The sequence below is a fragment of the Chaetura pelagica genome, unplaced genomic scaffold (genome assembly GCF_000747805.2).
Source record: "Chaetura pelagica isolate M959 unplaced genomic scaffold, ChaPel_1.0 scaffold118, whole genome shotgun sequence".
Taxonomy (NCBI): Eukaryota; Metazoa; Chordata; class Aves; order Apodiformes; family Apodidae; genus Chaetura; species Chaetura pelagica.
In genome coordinates, this window is record NW_009954408.1 from 131,384 (window position 1) to 151,133 (window position 19,750).

Here is a 19,750-nt window from a genome sequence, read left to right on the forward strand (position 1 = left end):
GGGGGGGGGGGGTTTAAAAAGTTTTGTCTCTTCTGTTGTAAACCGCGAGGGGTTCTCACTCCGGGATCCGGGGAGACACACAGCTGGCTTGTCTGCTGCATAAGCACATAAAGAGGGGGGAAAAAAATTAAATATAAGGATAGGGTTCTGGTTTGGTTTGTTTTTTTTTTAAGTTAGAGGTGTAACTCGGCATGGAAACAGAGCAGAGTTGCTGTTTTGTGGAGGGTCAGTCTTGAATCTCAAAGCTCGAGTACAGAACGGGTCTGTTCTTCTTCCATCCAGGAAAACCCTGGTGGTTTCCTGCACGTTCCTCAAAAGCAATAGAGGGAGATTCGGGTCTTGACGTTTTCTTCGTAAAAGTTAAATCAAAGCGCGGAGTTCCTGGCTGCTCAGCCCGCGGGAACGCTGGGTTTGCATTTCCTGCCGTGCCAGCCTGCGAGGGCACTGGCAACTGATAAATCCTGTGCAGCCCAGCATTTTCTGTCCAGCACTGCGACAGCCGGCAGGGAAGGGTGCTGCCGTTCTCCTAAAGTGGGAAAAAACCACGCCATGTATTGAAACATCTACCTGGTTCTGTGTCGTGTGTGCAGGCAGGCAGGGGTTTGCACTCCCAGGGAGTCTGTTAAGGCCTAGCAGGGGCTGGTGCTGCACGTCAAGCACTTTGTTGGGAGTCGTTTCCAGAGTTGTTTGGTTGTTTGTTTGTTCGGTTGGTTTTTTTTTTTCCTTCCTCGTTTTCCACGTCTGCCCGTTAGTGGAAATGTCACATCCCACAGAAACGCAGGTGGTGCTTGGTGTTGGTTCTGTTTGCAGAGGGAAATCCCGGGATGGTGCCGAGGTCCGAGTTCTTGATTGGGTGGCTGGAGGTGAATTTACAGGGAAGTTTCACTGTATTGCAGAGAAATTACATTTCCTCTTTGGGTCTCTCTAGCTTTGGATCAGGGGATGACCGACGCTATAAAATAGCCACAAATACTGGAGGGATGAAACATTCCTGGTAGCTTTCCTCCTCCCAGCAGCCTCCTCTTTTGGTGCCCGAGCAGGAGTTGAAGTGCAGCTGTATGATTTTTTTTATACCTTCCAAATGGAGCAGGGTAGAGGAAGCATTTCACTGTCAGACTTGTCTCGAGCTGGGGAAAATACGAATGCAAAGTTTATGGGCAGCACAGTTGTTTTGAGACAAGGCTTTTAAAAGTACGGATCCTTTTTACAGCTTCTGCCTCTGCACTGGGTGTTGAATTTTGATCTGACTTTTCAAGTGCGTCGCGTGATAAAGGGTTACATCTTCCAGTGACAGCCCCTGCCTTCCTAAGTTGTTTGGTTTCATGCAGAAGCAATGTCAGCTGCTGTGACAAATCAAGCCTTTCTGTCTGATACTTTGAATTTTCAGTGAATTCTCGATACTCGGTTCAAAGGAGGACTTAGTGGACAACGGGGCTGATACTGTCTTGGCTGAATTTGGTGGCAAAACTCCCATTTGCTTCATCAGGAGCAGGATCTGGGCCATAACGCAGAGCACTGACATTGATTGGGATGTTAATACAGTCACAATTTTTTTTCCTGGCAATTTATACTGTTAATTTGATATCGATTCCTTTGCTGAGCGGCATTAACTGGTACTTGGAGCTAATTAAAATGTTAAAAACTTGGATCCCTCGAGATCCCTCCGATTATAATTTAGTTCAGAAGTTTCTCACAAGCCTTTAAGATGACCTTTCTCAGAAGCTGGGAGCAGAGAGTTCTGCCTCTCTTAATGACTGTGAGCTGTCTCTGGAAGTTCGGGCAAGGCGTTCGATCGCATGAACGGCTGGCGCACTTGTGCGTGGGTGGTAGGGGCACACTGGAAGGGCCAGAGGAGAGGTCAGGAGCTAATAATTTGCCAGGCATCCAAAACTGCAACATCTAATTCCTCAGCAGGGCTAGAGTTTCTTTCAGTGCAGGCGTATACGTTCAGAAAGTCGTGTTTCCAAAGAGGACTGTTTCATTTCCTTGGCTGGAACATAAATTAGTTTGTGCAGAGGCAACACTCTTAAATAGAGACTCCATTTTCATCTCCCGGTGCTAAACCACAATATATGTTATTATCATCTTTGTTTCCCTCACAGGTAATGAATACAACTCTTCAGGAGCTAATGTCAGCTTTTCACATCAGACTTTTTCAGATTGTGAGTTACACGGAGGTTTTAAATGAGCAGAAGATAGTTCTGAATCAGAAAGCTTTTATCCTAATTCAGAATATTTTTACACAGCAAAGTTAGCCTTTGAAGGCAGCAAGCCCATTTAGCAATACTCTGCTCTGGCAGAAAGAGTGGAGAAATTGTCATTTTAAACAAAAGGAAGAACAGAACTTGGTTTTCTTATGTATTATTATGTATGAAATATTAATATAGTTTCCAGTGAGATGTCCCGAATTCCATAATCTGTCAACGTAGCTGGGATTATATTCCTCAAAACAATAATTTTTAAGAGCTATAAATTGAAAGTTACAGCTATCACTTCCCCCCCCTTTATTTATTTATTTACCTAGGACATTTAAAGCAGAAGTGAATCTCTGAGATGTGGTTAGAGAGGCATATACGACGTTTCCCTTCATTCAGATAAGGTTTGCCCAATACACCACCACCCTACCCCAGCAACAGCCACCTTTGTTCCCCACTCCCCCTGGCCCCCCTGGGACATTTGCTAACCTGACACTGCCTGACAGCTCACCAGGGCAGGAGAGGGCTGAGGGTGAGCTGGTTTCTCCCTTGTGAAGTGCCCTGTGCCAGGCGCCTGTTCCAGGTACTTCCACGGAGCTCCTGGATGACCATTGTCTGCCTGCCTTTCCAAACTCAGGTGGCTTTTACCCTGTTGATGTCCTACAGGCACAAAACTAGTGTGCTGAGTTAAAAACAATTCCCCCCTCCAAAAAAAATAAATATTTAGGATACAGTAACTCACTTCACTGAGTAATCTTGAAATAGAAAACTGAAACACTTTTGTGTCCACATATATAGTAAGAGTTGCCCAGTGTCGCTGTGGCTCAAGTGCTTCTGAATCTCTTCCTATACTGTTATTTTGTGATTTCTTGCAGCACTATCTTGTGAAACAGTCTTTTCTACAAGAAGAGTACACTAGGGGGACTATTTTCCTTTGTTGAGTGGCATGGCCAGACTGAATCTGGTCCTTTATACACAGATACCAGCAATGCCCACATTTAAATGCAGCTGATTTGCTTTGATTTGTTTTTGGTATCAGCAGCCTATTTGTTTTACACCCTATTGCCTTCATCTTCCTTGTGAAAGATAAATACTGGCTGCTGGGATATTGGCATTGAAGTGGGGGATTTTTGTCAACTTTGTGCATGGACATTTCATCATTTCCTTGCCATGTTTTATTGACCAATATGAACCAAAGGGCTGCGGTCCCTACAGCGCAGCGAGCGCACGAGTCTCTTCTCTAATTATTGAGACTTGAAAAGACTTGAGAAATGTGCCAGTGATAGAGACAGATGTTTAGATCTGGAAGCCAGATGCTGACACACAAGATGTGTCGGGGCTTTTTTCTTTTTTTTTTTTTATCATCTCTTTGCAAAGGATGTGGGAAGGAAGCAACGCCACTCTCTCTTCTTACTTCTCCTTCCTTGGGATGGCACACAGCATCTTCATCAGGAGTGGCAGCATAAAACTGGAGTTTCATTTTTTCTCTGCTGTCCTTTATTTTTTTTTAAATTCAGACTGTGCTTCCTGGTTAACTGCTTGCACGGATATTTTTTTCCAGCCTTCTCTTGTATTAGTATTTTTTGTGGTTTTTTCTCTAATTTTGAGCTGCCTTGTTCATCTTTACAGAAGGGTTTGGGTTACAAACTGCAGCCTGATGATTTGGAGTGAGCACGGGTGTGAGCACGTGCATGAATCCTGGGGACTTCACTGGGATTATTCCTGTGCTTAAACTTACTGCTTAAGCATCTTACCTGATCAAAGCCTCACCACGTCGTTCTTTAACCAAATACTTAGTAACGTTTGTAAGTGAATTCTGTGCCAAGCAGCATGGAGAGGTGTGTGGTTGAAACTGCGAGGTAGCAAGCTTCTTGCATCAAAGAGCAGGGTACTTTAGTATCAGAGTAACAAATGACTTTTTAAACTTTCCAGCAGAAACCACGTGTAGATATTAGTGCACATGATTGTTTTATGTCTGTAACATGTATCAAAGGTCTTGCTTTTCCTCAGCTCATGCAGGCAGGTGACAGCTATTGGAGGACAGACAGAGGCACGGAATAGCTCTCCCAGATCCTTGACACTGTGTGATCCACAGTGTGACAGTGAGGAGCACCTCCACTGAAGGACTTGTTAGATGCAGATACAAGCACATCGTCTTGGTGAACTTCATCTGCTGCAAAGAGTTAGAGGCTCTGATACACTTCCCTTCTGATGTGGATGGGGAGCCTCCGGTGAATGATGCCAGACAGCATGGCTGTCAGGTAGACCTTTGTGATGAATGCTGGAATCCATGTTCCTCTGCTCTTTAGAGGCAGAAGGTTACCTGAAACATCAGTGCTGTCTGTAATGGGTCACTAGTGCCAATATCTGAGCATGTTTAGAATAGGAAGCTGGAGGGTCAGGCCCCTGCAGTGACTTGTCTGTTTGAAAGTACATGCTTCATGCTAATAAAAACTAAATCACCTTAGTGGCTTTTGTACCCACCGTGTTGTATTGGCTTGGACAAACACTGTCTGAGACTCTCAGGCTGGGGAGGTGTCCTGGCTGCCCTGGGATGTCCTGCTTCTGCTGGCTTTTCTCCTGGGAAAGCGAGCCGGCGTCTTTAAACACGTGAGGCCATTTTGTATTCGGGTCATTTTGGTGGTGCTCCACCACTTGGCTGTAATCCTGGGAGATTAGGGGAGGCTGGGCACGTGCTGGTGCATTGAGAAAGGCGAGCGATTAGGGTTAGCCGGGTGGTTTTGTGAAAGCTCTTTGTGCTGACGTGGATGAAGCCGGAGCCTGCCGTGGGCAGCGTGTGTCCCTTGCAGGAGGCAGGGGCAGCACTGGGGTGGCTGCAGCCCCCACACACCCACCCCCCTGCAGCACCTGGGCTGTTCCCAGCTTGTGTGGGGTCTGGATTGGGGAGCACGAGTATGAAACCACCCCTGAGAGTGACCCCAGAAAGGTGGGGTCTGCTGGGATCAAAGGGAGGCCGAAGGGATGGCCTTGGGAGAGAAGGGGAAGAGTGAGGATCAACAGTCGGAGCGTTTCTCTAGGTGGCAGCCTCCTAAAGGTGCCCTGCAAGGTTTGGGCAGCCAGCTATTCTGCGTGGAAGTATGGAAAAACCTTTTGTGAGGGTTGTTTCTCCCTCGCCGTGCAATTACCGCGGGTCTTGGCGCAGTGGCGGCCGGCCAAGGCAGAAGCTGAAAGTGTTCCCTAATGCAGCTTTGCTGCTCAGACTAAAATCTTTGTGTGTTCTTGTTTCTCCCCTGCTTTTTTTTTTTTTTTTTTTTTTTTTTTAAAAGGAAAAAAAAAGCCTTAGTGTTATCTCTCTCATGGAAAGGGTGCCCAAGGGCAGGGTTATAAAATAGCAGTGTTAGTTTATTTTAAAGGCACGAGGCCCTCTGTATTTTGAGGCAGACCCTCTGGAGGAGGCCAAGCTCTGAGCATCCTCGGCCGTGAAAACCTGTGATTCCTCGGTCTGGAAAGGGGCCACAGGCTCGCCAGGTCCCAGGGCAGGAGGCACATCCAGGTCCTGCAGCACATAGCATCCTGATAAGGGCCTTATCACCGGGCTTGGGGAGCTGCTTTTTTTTTTTGATGTGGCTTTTCTTGGGGCTGATAACACGCGAGTAGCGCCGTGGTTTGGGAGCAACATGAAGTGATCACGTCGTGTGCACAGCCAGTTAGTTTTCAGGAGGGCTATTTAAGCACACCAGGAGTTAATTGAAGATTGCACTTAACCTTTTATTTGCTCTCTTTTTTTTTTCTTGTGCTTCTGCAAACTTAGACTGTTATTTTCTGTTACGATTTCCTGAGCATTGCCACACACTAAGCTTGGAAAATGAGGTGTATTTAGCCAATTTATGGCCTGACATATGTTAATTAACATTAATTACCTGCTTGAATAGTCCATTTAGCACTTATTATTAAAAAGTGGCTTGTCTACAGAAGGGGATTTTCCTTCAGTGTGAGATGTTTTGTTCTAACTTGCTTCAGACAAAGTCAGGATGGGGTGTCCCATGCTCCTCTGCTCAGCTGTACCAGTTTCCTGATATTCCAGTTGTGTGTGCAGGATAACATTGCACCACTGACAGGCACCAACTCCTTACCTATGTGTATTTGACATGTATTTGACGGAAACTTGGCTTTCCCAAGAAAACTGGTGTGTTTCCAAGTAGTTTTTGCTAGTTGCGGGTACAGCTCTTCTCTTGTGATCGAGGCAGCTGGAGAAAGAACCGTTTCTTCTTGGCTTGCCAGGAGCTGCAGGGAGATCTGGAGGCCTGTGGTGATGGGGCCCCAGCCTGTTTGGGGTGGAGGAGCAGGAGAGGCTCAGGTGTGCAAAGCAGGAGGGGGTGTGTAGGAGTTGCTGGGGTGCACTGTGGTGCCCTGCAAGGAAGGCATCTTTAGCTCTGCATAGCTAAGGGTGATGGACCTTGAGGCAGGTTGTGTCCTGCTGGGTTTATCAGCTACGTTATCTAAGTTATCTCCTGGGCAATGTGTTGGGCAAGGGTTGTCACAGGTCACTGCTTTAAAATCTGTCAGATGAGGAGAGTAACATGCAGAGAGCACTTATTCCAGTTCCAAATACCAATACTTGGAAAAAAAATAAATAAATAAAAAAATCCATTTCTCAATTTCCCATCTCCTAGTTCCTCATTCCTTTCTTGGGATGCTCCAGGGACATTAAGTCCTACTTCACCTTCTCCATCCTTCCCTTCCCAACACCAGCTGGGGGGTTTGCATGGGGTGCCTCTGGGAATTGGAGGGCTGGCCTGTACCTGCAGAGCATCTTGCAGAGCATGGCTGCATTTTGGTTGTGAGTGCAGGGTGGAGGTGATTAGACCACAGGACTGATGGAGAACAACCTTGGGGCAGCATAAGGGGTTTGTGGGAACAAACAGGTGATTTGTTAGTCCTCAGCTCTGTGGTGAAACAGCACACAGCCTTTCAGTGGGGCTGAAGAAGACCTTTGCTGTGTGGCCATTGCTTTTTGCCTTAGTGGTTCCTCCTGATGCTGCACCTGCCTGAAAGGTCCAGAAGTCAGAGCCCTTTCTCTGGGCCACCCCCTTGCACTTTTGCTCAAGGGCTGACATGCTGGTAATGCTGCTTCTCAGGGAATCTGGGGCAGGTTGGGGCAGCTTACAACCTTGGTGTCCTGTTGATAGCTCTTTGTGTGTGTCCTGCCTGGGCTTTGCTTTTTGGGCCAATTTTCTTTATCTATACACTGCTACCTATGAAAAATAAAGGCTATTTGAATACTTCTACTGATACAAAAGAGTTTTGTAAGATTTCACTGATGGAAAAGTGCCTTTCTTGGGATTTGTAGTGGTAAAGAAATGCTTTGTGAAAATTAGCTTTTATCATCCTCAGAGCCACCCTGCAGATCATAGAATGGTTTGGGTTGGAAGGGATCTTCAAGATCATCCAGTCCCAGCCCCCTGCATGGGCAGGGACACCTCCCACCAGACCAGGTTGCTCCAAGCCCCATCCAACCTGCCCTTCAACACTGCCAGGGATGGGGCAGCCACAGCTTCCCTGGGCAACCTGGGCCAGGCTCTCACCACCCTCACGCTCCAGAATTTCCTCCTCATGTTTCACCTCAGTCTCCCCTCCTCCAGTTTTCATCCTTCCCCCCCTTGTCCTCTCAGCCCTTGTCCAAAGGAAAAAAAAATTACTCAGTGCTCTAACAAATCAAAGGCATTGCTTACTCCATCACAACATGCTATGTACTTGAGAGCTGAATTATGCTGGATTCTCACTCTAACATGTTTAATTGGCAAGTCATTCATTTGCTTTTCCCTATTATTTTTCCTCTGCTGATGAAGATGCCACTTGCTCCGTGTAAAGGGCCATGTGAGGTGGGTGTGTGCTGGGGCAGCAGGGCAGAGGCAGCCTGTGGATCGTTGCTGGAGGAAAACCCACTTGGAAGTGAGGAGATGTGTTGGAACCAACAGCTTGTGCCTCCAGGTGTCTCACGGGGTGTTGCCTGCCAGTTTTGGGGGGCAGGAGGCTGCTGGCTCTGCCTGTGCAGTCTCTGGGGTGAGTCACTGGCTCGTGCCACTTCTGTGTCCCTTCACCCACTGCCCGTGCCAAGGTGAAGGGTGGGTCTGTGCTGACATCTCCATGCCAAAATCCTGTTGAGAGCTCTGGAATGAGGGCAGGAGGCAGGAGCGCTGCCAGAGGTGCTGTTTTTCTGCTTTCACCCTCTGAGGCTGCCTTCACGCTTCGTGCTGTGCTACAGGTCTGCCTGGAGGCTGCTCCTAACCCAGCCCTCAGCCCTGCAGTGCCCGCAGGCCAGCCCACCTTCCCATCCCTGGCTTTCTGAGACCTTCAGCTTTCCCTAGAGAGCAGCAGATGCCACGGAGAAAAGCAGGATTGTGACCAGCAGGTGTGATGCAGCAGTCCTAAGAAAGAGAAGTTTTCGGCAGGTTTTGCTGGTTCCTGAGCAGCATGAGCAGGGCAGGGCAGGTCTGGGCTGGGTGCCAGCACTTGAACAGGGAGGTAACATCTGCTTATCCAGGCCCCCAGAAGGGTGGGAGGCAGGAGATAAGTGGGAAGGCTGATGAGGACAGAGAGTGTCCTGCTGGGGTAGGACAGATAGAGGAGCACCCAAACACACTGTCACACACCTGCTTGGGCTTCACCCCGTCTCCTGCAGCCACTCAGTCCAAAGCAGTTGGTAGTGGGAATGAAAGCTGGTTTGCATGGATGCAGCCCAGTTTATGGTGGTGAAGCTTGCACGGGTAGATGGAAGTAAAGAGTCTTGTCCCTGCTAAAGGCCACGTTAGAGCAGCAGAGCAGGGCTCTCCTGGTGTGCCACAGCAGCAGGAGTTCCCATTAATGTGAGGCTTGAGCCAGCAGTGCTGAAAGTCCTGGTTGCAGCTGAGCCTGGGCACCCACTGAGGACTGAACATGGCCAGGGAGTGTTAGTGTTGCACTTAAAAAAGCTTTGTTAAAAAACATTAATTACCTAATGGCATTCTAATACAAGCTGCTCTCCTAGTCTAGGCAACTAGTACCTCTGACATAGTAGATGATTTGCCTTTATAACTTAGTGTCTTCTCATGCTGTACCACGTTGGTTTCTTCATTTTTTCCAAAATAGGAAGAAGAAATACATTATTCTAAAGAAGTCATTTAAGGACATGACTTCCAAGGCCATATTTCTTTTATCTAGAATATGGACTGAATCATCTTGATATATACTGCAGTTATGTGTCAGCACACTTAAAACCTGCTGTGTTTGTTGTTGGTTTTTTTTCCTCTCCATGCTATCTCTTGAAGGAGATATTTCGGCTCTCTGAAGGCATGTTATGAACAAAGTTAGTGCTACTTTCTCACATGAAATTTACAGTGTAAACATACCTTACAGTGCCAGACTTAATCCAGATCAAAAGTTTCGGACTCGGCGGGTTATTTGTGAGGTTAGGCAGTGAGCCCCTATCTTGTGTAAATATATTTGCTAGCACTTTGTGGAGGATTTATCAGCTTCATATATAAAGTTTTAGATATGCTCAGCACATAAAATTTGGCATCTGATAAGTGACAACAAGGCCCAACAAAGAATGTCTTTGTGTGAGACTCTCACAGGCTCTCACATTATCACCTTTCTTGCTGATTGGTTTTGTGCTGAGAGCAGTGATGTGGTTTCCTGGAAGCCTATAACCTACTGTTTGTTCTGCAAAACTGCTCTGTACCTGAACTAATTTTCGGGGAATGTTTTTTTTTTCTCCCAGGAATTCACAGGAGAAGGTGACACTAGTTCAAGTCGTGTCCTGAGATGCTTGTAAGCTGAGACACAGTCGAGCTGCTGTCCCTGTTCTTGTGCAACATGATCTGTTGTGTTTAAAAGTTTCGCTGGATGGGGGAACTCAAAACCATTTGTCTGAGACGTCAGGTTTCAGAGTGAATGGTGCTTCTTTAAGTATTCATCAAGGCCTCCAGTGGGAGGCTGCTGGTCCCTCCGTGCCTCTGGAGGAGAACAGCCTTGGCACCAAGAACGATGCTGCCACCGAGGGGCTGTAGAAACTCCAAAGCATTTTGGGAGTCTTGTGCAAGCCCTAATGGCATTCTAATACAAGCTGCTCTCCTAGTCTAGGCAACTAGTACCTCTGACATAGTAGATGATTTGCCTTTATAACTTAGTGTCTTCTCATGCTGTACCACGTTGGTTTCTTCATTTTTTCCAAAATAGGAAGAAGAAATACATTATTCTAAAGAAGTCATTTAAGGACATGACTTCCAAGGCCATATTTCTTTTATCTAGAATATGGACTGAATCATCTTGATATATACTGCAGTTATGTGTCAGCACACTTAAAACCTGCTGTGTTTGTTGTTGGTTTTTTTTCCTCTCCATGCTATCTCTTGAAGGAGATATTTCGGCTCTCTGAAGGCATGTTATGAACAAAGTTAGTGCTACTTTCTCACATGAAATTTACAGTGTAAACATACCTTACAGTGCCAGACTTAATCCAGATCAAAAGTTTCGGACTCGGCGGGTATTTGTGAGGTTAGGCAGTGAGCCCCTATCTTGTGTAAATATATTTGCTAGCACTTTGTGGAGGATTTATCAGCTTCATATATAAAGTTTTAGATATGCTCAGCACATAAAATTTGGCATCTGATAAGTGACAACAAGGCCCAACAAAGAATGTCTTTGTGTGAGACTCTCACAGGCTCTCACATTATCACCTTTCTTGCTGATTGGTTTTGTGCTGAGAGCAGTGATGTGGTTTCCTGGAAGCCTATAACCTACTGTTTGTTCTGCAAAACTGCTCTGTACCTGAACTAATTTTCGGGGAATGTTTTTTTTTTCTCCCAGGAATTCACAGGAGAAGGTGACACTAGTTCAAGTCGTGTCCTGAGATGCTTGTAAGCTGAGACACAGTCGAGCTGCTGTCCCTGTTCTTGTGCAACATGATCTGTTGTGTTTAAAAGTTTCGCTGGATGGGGGAACTCAAAACCATTTGTCTGAGACGTCAGGTTTCAGAGTGAATGGTGCTTCTTTAAGTATTCATCAAGGCCTCCAGTGGGAGGCTGCTGGTCCCTCCGTGCCTCTGGAGGAGAACAGCCTTGGCACCAAGAACGATGCTGCCACCGAGGGGCTGTAGAAACTCCAAAGCATTTTGGGAGTCTTGTGCAAGCAGCTTCTTTGTTTGCAAAGTCTGAGCCATGCATGTGGCCCAGATAAAGGGGCCCACATCTGAAATGGTCAGTTTTCAGATGGAAGTCGTGTCAGAGCTCTGCCAGAGATTTCCAGCCGAGTTTGCGCGGCAGCAAAAAGCTCCAACCCTGATATTGTTATTTTTGTAATCATGTTATCAGTGTTAATTCTCACTCCCTGTAGCATGTTGGGATTTATTTCTTGCCCTGTTGCTCTTACAGCCTGGTTCATGCATGGCAAAAATACTTCTGATTACAATGTAGTAGAAGGTTTGCATACTTGGGGCGGGAGAGAAATCTTGTATGAGGAGCTGTGTTTTAGAAAGCTCTGGGGAAAGGAGGCATGTGCTGAAGAAGGTATTTGAAAATCAGCAGTGAGGTCATTTTACGTACAAGAAAAGAGGGACAGTGTGTAGGCCATGCAGTAGTGGCATACAGGGCTGGGAGAAAAGATTCTGTGAATTGTGGAATCATAGAATGGGTTGGAAGGGACCTTCAAGACCATCCAGTCCCAACCCCCCTGCATGGGCAGGGACACCTCCCACCAGCCCAGGCTGCTCCAAGCCCCATCCAACCTGCCCTTCAACACTGCCAGGGATGGGGCCTAGAAGTCAGGAGTAAATCAGCCTGATTATGTGCATAGATGTCTACGGGGCCTCGTGGGGTAGCTTGGAGCAGGTGGAAGCAGCATAATGTTTACCTCATTAGAAACATAAATAAAATCTTTCCAACACTTTTTTTTTTTTTTTTTTTTCTGAGTTAAAATGCATTTGAAGCATATGCCAGACTTCTCACATCTAGGAAAGATCTCTAAAACCCTGCTGTTGGCCACGGAGGCTGTTTCTATCTCACCTTCTTCAGAGCTCTACTCTACCAGGTAGCAGCAAGTCCTCCTGGTCAGAGGATGGAGTGGGATGGGCACTGGCAGTTGGAGGTGTTGGGGCTCTTCCTGAGTGCATCCATACTCCTCTTTAAGCAGAAAAAGGTCTATCATTTGAGGTGATAGACCAGGGAATTGGAAAAAAACAGAGAAAATTATCATAGTTGAAGTCATTGAAGAGAGGATATATTTCTTGAGGAGTTGGTGGTGGTGAAGAGCAGGGCCTGGGCTGCTGTACAGCCAGAGCAGCTCCTTATCTCCAATGTATTTTAGACACCAAGGAGACAAAGATGATGCTAATTGCAAGAGAAACTACTTAACTGCTTTGTATTATGTTAGAAATGAAAGGGGAATATAACGCTGATTGAATGACCTATTTTGACTTTCTCAGTATAATACGTTTAATGTTTTGGTCTTTTTCTGGACAGTGAGTTATAATTTTATCAAAGCCTACTGGAAATGAATATGTTGCTGGGCAAAGTATTTTATCCTTTCAGTTTTAACCACAGAGTTACCTCTTGCTGCTTGACTCGGTGGCATGAGTTTCTCTTTTGACTGGAAGGGTCTTTTTCTCTGCAACACAGTGACAGGAGGGCAAAACAGAGACCTGTCAGGAAGAATATAAAATAGGGCACTGAAGGAGTCTTAATTTAGAAGGAGAAAGGGCATAAATCTCCACCTCTCTCTGATGACAGAAAGCCAAAATATAGGAGAAACATTTTTCTGCTTCTAAAATGCTGGTCTTGACACCAGAGAAGTTGTTCTGTTAAAGGCACAGCTGTATCTAACCTCCCTGCAAGTTCTTCAACATTATTTTCAGTATGTAACTGATGTTGCATGAGGGGATCCTCAGATGATGCAGTGGCTCCTTTAGGGTCTGCTCTGCTTATTGTGCTGTCACAGAAATGCATAGAATCATGGAATGGTTTCGGTTGGAAGGGACCTTCAAGATCACCCAGTCCCAATCCCCTGCATGGGCAGGGACACCTCCCACCAGCCCAGGTTGCTCCAAGCCCCATCCAACCTGCCCTTCAACACTGCCAGGGATGGGGCCTAGAAGTCAGGAGTAAATCAGCCTGATTATGTGCATAGATGTCTACGGGGCCTCGTGGGGTAGCTTGGAGCAGGTGGAAGCAGCATAATGTTTACCTCATTAGAAACATAAATAAAATCTTTCCAACACTTTTTTTTTTTTTTTTTTTTCTGAGTTAAAATGCATTTGAAGCATATGCCAGACTTCTCACATCTAGGAAAGATCTCTAAAACCCTGCTGTTGGCCACGGAGGCTGTTTCTATCTCACCTTCTTCAGAGCTCTACTCTACCAGGTAGCAGCAAGTCCTCCTGGTCAGAGGATGGAGTGGGATGGTGTGTAGGCCATGCAGTAGTGGCATACAGGGCTGGGAGAAAAGATTCTGTGAATTGTGGAATCATAGAATGGGTTGGAAGGGACCTTCAAGACCATCCAGTCCCAACCCCCCTGCATGGGCAGGGACACCTCCCACCAGCCCAGGCTGCTCCAAGCCCCATCCAACCTGCCCTTCAACACTGCCAGGGATGGGGCCTAGAAGTCAGGAGTAAATCAGCCTGATTATGTGCATAGATGTCTACGGGGCCTCGTGGGGTAGCTTGGAGCAGGTGGAAGCAGCATAATGTTTACCTCATTAGAAACATAAATAAAATCTTTCCAACACTTTTTTTTTTTTTTTTTTTTCTGAGTTAAAATGCATTTGAAGCATATGCCAGACTTCTCACATCTAGGAAAGATCTCTAAAACCCTGCTGTTGGCCACGGAGGCTGTTTCTATCTCACCTTCTTCAGAGCTCTACTCTACCAGGTAGCAGCAAGTCCTCCTGGTCAGAGGATGGAGTGGGATGGGCACTGGCAGTTGGAGGTGTTGGGGCTCTTCCTGAGTGCATCCATACTCCTCTTTAAGAAGAAAAAGGTCTATCATTTGAGGTGATAGACCAGGGAATTGGAAAAAAACAGAGAAAATTATCATAGTTGAAGTCATTGAAGAGAGGATATATTTCTTGAGGAGTTGGTGGTGGTGAAGAGCAGGGCCTGGGCTGCTGTACAGCCAGAGCAGCTCCTTATCTCCAATGTATTTTAGACACCAAGGAGACAAAGATGATGCTAATTGCAAGAGAAACTACTTAACTGCTTTGTATTATGTTAGAAATGAAAGGGGAATATAACGCTGATTGAATGACCTATTTTGACTTTCTCAGTATAATACGTTTAATGTTTTGGTCTTTTTCTGGACAGTGAGTTATAATTTTATCAAAGCCTACTGGAAATGAATATGTTGCTGGGCAAAGTATTTTATCCTTTCAGTTTTAACCACAGAGTTACCTCTTGCTGCTTGACTCGGTGGCATGAGTTTCTCTTTTGACTGGAAGGGTCTTTTTCTCTGCAACACAGTGACAGGAGGGCAAAACAGAGACCTGTCAGGAAGAATATAAAATAGGGCACTGAAGGAGTCTTAATTTAGAAGGAGAAAGGGCATAAATCTCCACCTCTCTCTGATGACAGAAAGCCAAAATATAGGAGAAACATTTTTCTGCTTCTAAAATGCTGGTCTTGACACCAGAGAAGTTGTTCTGTTAAAGGCACAGCTGTATCTAACCTCCCTGCAAGTTCTTCAACATTATTTTCAGTATGTAACTGATGTTGCATGAGGGGATCCTCAGATGATGCAGTGGCTCCTTTAGGGTCTGCTCTGCTTATTGTGCTGTCACAGAAATGCATAGAATCATGGAATGGTTTCGGTTGGAAGGGACCTTCAAGATCACCCAGTCCCAATCCCCTGCATGGGCAGGGACACCTCCCACCAGCCCAGGTTGCTCCAAGCCCCATCCAACCTGCCCTTCAACACTGCCAGGGATGGGGCAGCCACAGCTTCCCTGGGCAACCTGGGCCAGGCTCTCACCACCCTCACACTCCACAATTCCCTCCTCATGTCTCACCTCAATCTCCCCTCCTCCAGTTTTCATCCATACCCCCTTGTCCTCTCCCTCCCTGCCCTTGTCCCAAGTCCCTCCCCAGCTTTCCTGGAGCCCCTTCAGGCCCTGGAAGGTGCTCTAAGGTCTCCCTGGAGCCTTCTCTTCTCCAGGCTGAACACCCCAGCTCTCCCAGCCTGTCTCCAGAGCACAGCTGCTCCAGCTCAAGGATCATCTTGGTGGCCCTTCTTTGGACCCTCTCCAGCAGCTCCATGTCTTGTGGTGTTGGGGGCTCCAGAACTGGCCACAGTGCTCCAGGTAGGGTCTCTTGAGAGCCAAGTATAGGGGACAATCCCTTCCCTGGCCCTGCTGCCCACACTGCTTTAGATGTAACCCAGGATTGGGTGGTTTCTGGGCTGCAAGAGAACATTGCCAGCTCATGCTGATCTTCTTGTCCACCATCACCCCCATGTCCTTGTTTGCTGTTTTGGACCAGTGTCAGGTAGATTCATACTAAATAAGACCCAGAAGAATGTGGATGATGAAAGGAGAAAAATTACTTCAAATAAAAAGGGATATTATCAACCAAGTAGCCAGTGTTGATTCTATGGTGCTGAAATATGGAAGCAGGAAAAATGCTCTTCATTTTTTCTCCTTGAAGATGGAAAATCTTAGCTGAAAAATCCCTGCTGACCAGGGCTTGCTACCCTACTTAAACTGGCAGCAAATTGGCATTGGTGCAGCAGTGCTGCAGAGTATTAAGGGGGGGAACAGAAGTACAATCAAGCCTTCAAAACTTGAGAGGATCCTGGGATTCTTTGTCCATTTAGGACAAAATGACCTGTAGTGTCGCTTGCAGCAACTGGATCCAAGTGTATAAATAGTGAAAAGAACACTGATTTTGCCAGGATAAAATGTTCAGTTTGGGTTTTCCCAGCAGCTGTGGCAGAACTTAACCCTGGCAAAAGCTTCTCACGTGTAATTTTTTTATTGAGGCTCACTCTGAGCATGTGGAAAGGTAATGTTTTCTAATTGAAGAAGAAAAAAGAAAAAAAAGGAAAAAGGTAGGGAATTGAGAAATAGTGTGGATTTGGTGTCATCTCAGCCTGAAGGGAAAACATTTTGCCTGAACTTGATAGCAGCTCTTTTGAGAAATTAAGTGTGGGTTTCCTTTGATTATAGTTGAATCATGACATCTTACTAAATTTATCCAGCCTGGAGAGCCTGGTTTCTGGTTTGGCATTTTCGTTGGACAATTGTTGGTTGGTTTGGGTTTGTTTTTATTTTTTTGTTTTCAAAGTTCTTCATGGGCTGAGACATGATAGTTTCCTTATTTATGCAGGGATCTGTATCAAGTACCTGATTCCTACAGATGGGTGTGGGCTCTGGGAGGCAGCAGCTTTCCCCCTAGAAGCACCACACTACAACATGTGGGTTCAAGCAATGACAGTGATGGGCCTTTTCCCTTTTCCAGGAGCAGACAGGGAGTAGAAAAGTTGGGTTTCACATGGCTTGACCATTAACTGCAGATTCCTGGAGTATATTTCTGTGGATAGAGAACGCCGTGAAGTGCGGAGCAGAAGTACTAAATGAGAGTCTACTTAATTTACTTAAAAAAAAAAAAAAAGGACAGAAAACAACAAAAAAGTTTAAATATAAAAGCCAAGTGCCTGGGAAATACAAAATGTCAGAATTACAGTTGCCTTTACCATCTGAGGTTACTTCTCCTGCTGGCTGTGTCACTGGTGTTGGTGATGCACTCACACGCTCTGCCCACCCTTGCTGGGCTGGGTCCTTCAAGGTTTGGTGGTTCAGGGTTTTGGCTCATTCCCTGTGATCCCCGTGTGGGCTCTGTGCCATATTTATTGCACTCAGCTCTCAGTAAAGAAATACACCCTTCCTGGTGTGCTTGTCTGTGTCATTCACCTCCTCAGTGTCCATGGGCTTTCCAACAGGCACCGTCCCAGCCCTGCATGCTCTTCCCTCCCCTGCCTAAGCTCCTTGCCCCCTGCTGTCCCCTGTCCCAGACTCCTTCCCTGCCATTCCCACTCCTGCTCTTTGCATCCCTCCTTCCTTTTCCTGCCATCTCCCACTCCTCTGCCTACCTCTCCTGGTTTCCAGATCTGCTCTCCTCATCCGCCTTCCCTGTGCTTTTTGTCCAGCTCCCCATTCTACATTTTCACCTGGCCCCAGGACTCCCTGTTTTTCCCATGTTTTGCCTATTCCAGGCTACTTATCCTGTTTCTAATCCCAGTTTCACTGGGTTTGCAAAGCTCTGGGTGACAAGGAACAGGGTTTTATAGTAGGAAGTCCTGGATAATATGAGGTGTAGGTGGGGCTCACTGTTTATTTTTTTTTACCCAATCCACCCTTAGGTGAGCAGTCCTGGTGCTGTCAGCCTGCAAATCCCGTGTCCTTTGGGTGGTTCTATTCCCTCTGTGCACAGAAGGGTTGCTCATCTGTGGAAGAGATGGAGGATCCAGCCTTAGGGAGACTTTGATCTGTGTTTTTCTGGGGCCTGTGCTTGACAGCAGTGTCTGAGGTGATACAGTTCCTAGGGCTACTGAGCTGCCCCTACAATGTTTATTGGTCTGCATAGTAATTGCTCTGGTTTCCGTGATGAGAGGGTGTTCCTTTTTCCTTCCCTTTTGGAGAGAGGAGAGGAGACAAGTTCCTCACTGATAAGATGTGAGACATGGAAGTTTGCACTCTGTAGTCAGACCATATTCTGCATCCTCTAGTAGGTGCCCTCTGACTTGGGGCATTTAGGCTGGGAAATATCAAGAGCCTTTTCCTTCCACAGCTCTCTGGTTTTCTTGTGCCTTCTGCCTCTGCTTGCTAACTTCATGCTTCCAGTGACTGTGGTAGGGGCCTCTGCAGCTGGGTGGGAAGCTGATCACAATTTTATTTCTGTTTTGGTATCAGAATTAGACTGAGAAACTCATACTGAACTGTTGGTTACAGCTGCAAGGAGGGTGGGAGGAGGGACAATTCTGTTGCTTTCTCTGCGTGTGACTTCGCTTCTGCCACAGCCAGTTGGCAGCTTCCAGTGGGCTTGGTGCTGGATGGAGTCACTCGGTGGTGTGAATAACCTTGCACTGACCTTTTAAAGAGCTTATGCAGGCAGCGTGCAGTTTATGAGTCCCTTGTTCCTTCGTGGTAAAAGTTCAGAGCTTGAATCAGGTAACAGGATGGCCTCTCCTCTTCCTCACGCCGACACGCAACGAGCAGCGCAGCAGCAAACCTGGCAGGCCCTGCTTCCTCTCCTGCAAGAGAAACCCGTGTTTTATCCCCCACTGCTGCTCCCCAAACTGTTTCAGCAGCTCAGCTGGCTCAGGGGGCTTCACTGGTGGTGGCTGGGGCCTCTCAGATACCGCACTTCAGTTTCCCAGGCTGTTGGTAACAGCTGTTTAGTCACAGCTCTCTGGGTCATGATGTACGGGGGTTTTCTGATGGTTGTGGTGACCTTGGGGGGGAATTAGACTGGATGTAATGTTTCCAAGGATTGGAGATGCCTGTGCCATTGAGCTGGTGCATGTTGTTGAATCAATTACTAGCATTGGCAGGATTTTGCTTTAGGGGAATCTCGCAGCTCCATCACAGTCTTGTTATTAGTAGATTATTGTTAATTGGTTTTAATACAGAGCCAGATATTTGCAGGGAGGAGGGACCTTAAATAGTTGGTGTGAAGTGTTTCCCTTACACTGTTGCAGGCCATACCCTGGCACTGCATCTTCACGTTTATTTTCAGGAAATGTGGGGATGGCAGGCACTTGGTGCAGGATAGTCATCCTCAGGTGAGGCCTGGCCCCCCAGCTTCCCCCAAAGCCTGTGGTGACACCTGAGACTCTCCACATGGAGATCTTGTAGCTTGTTTGTAATGCTGAATCGTGGTAAGGGGACTTGGCACGTTTGTAACTTGGGCTGCTGCAGCAGAGACCCCCAGTGAGCTTTTGCAGAGGGGCTTCCCCCTTATGACCATGAGCCAGCAATATGTCCTTGTAGCCAAGAAGGCCAATGGCATCCTGGGGTGGGTTAGAAAGGGGGTGGTTAGTAGGTCAAGAGAGGTTCTCCTCCCCCTCTATTCTGCCTTGGTGAGGCCACATCTGGAATATTGTGTCCAGGTCTGGGCCCCTCAGTTCCAGAAGGACAGGGAACTGCTTGAGTGAGCCCAGGGCAGAGCCACAGAGATGCTGGAGGGAGGGGAACATCTCCCTGCTGAGGAAAGGCTGAGGGAGCTGGGGCTGTTGGGCTTGGAGGAGACTGAGGGGCCACCTCATCCATGGGCACAGATCTGTTCAGGGCAGTGTCAGGAGGGCAGAGCCAGGCTTTGTGCAGTGATGTCCAGTGACAGGACAAGGGGCACTGGGTGCAAACTGGAGCCCAGGAGGTTCCATGTGAATCTCAGGAAGAACTGCTTTGCTGTGAGAGTGACAGAGCCCTGGGCCAGGCTGCCCAGAGAGGCTGTGGAGTCTCCTTCTCTGGAGACATTCCAACCCCCCTGGCCACGTTCCTGTGTGATGTGCTCTGGGTGACCCTGCTCTGGCAGGGGGGCTGGGCTGGGGGAGCTTTCCAGGTCCCTTCCA

General features: G+C 47.1%; 1 protein-coding gene across 1 annotated transcript in view; it reads left to right on the forward strand.

The window, feature by feature from the left end:
• The window catches only part of FOXO3 (forkhead box O3), a 105,274-nt gene that overhangs the window by 4,640 nt on the left and 80,884 nt on the right, over positions 1–19,750 (forward strand). The window lies entirely within an intron of this gene.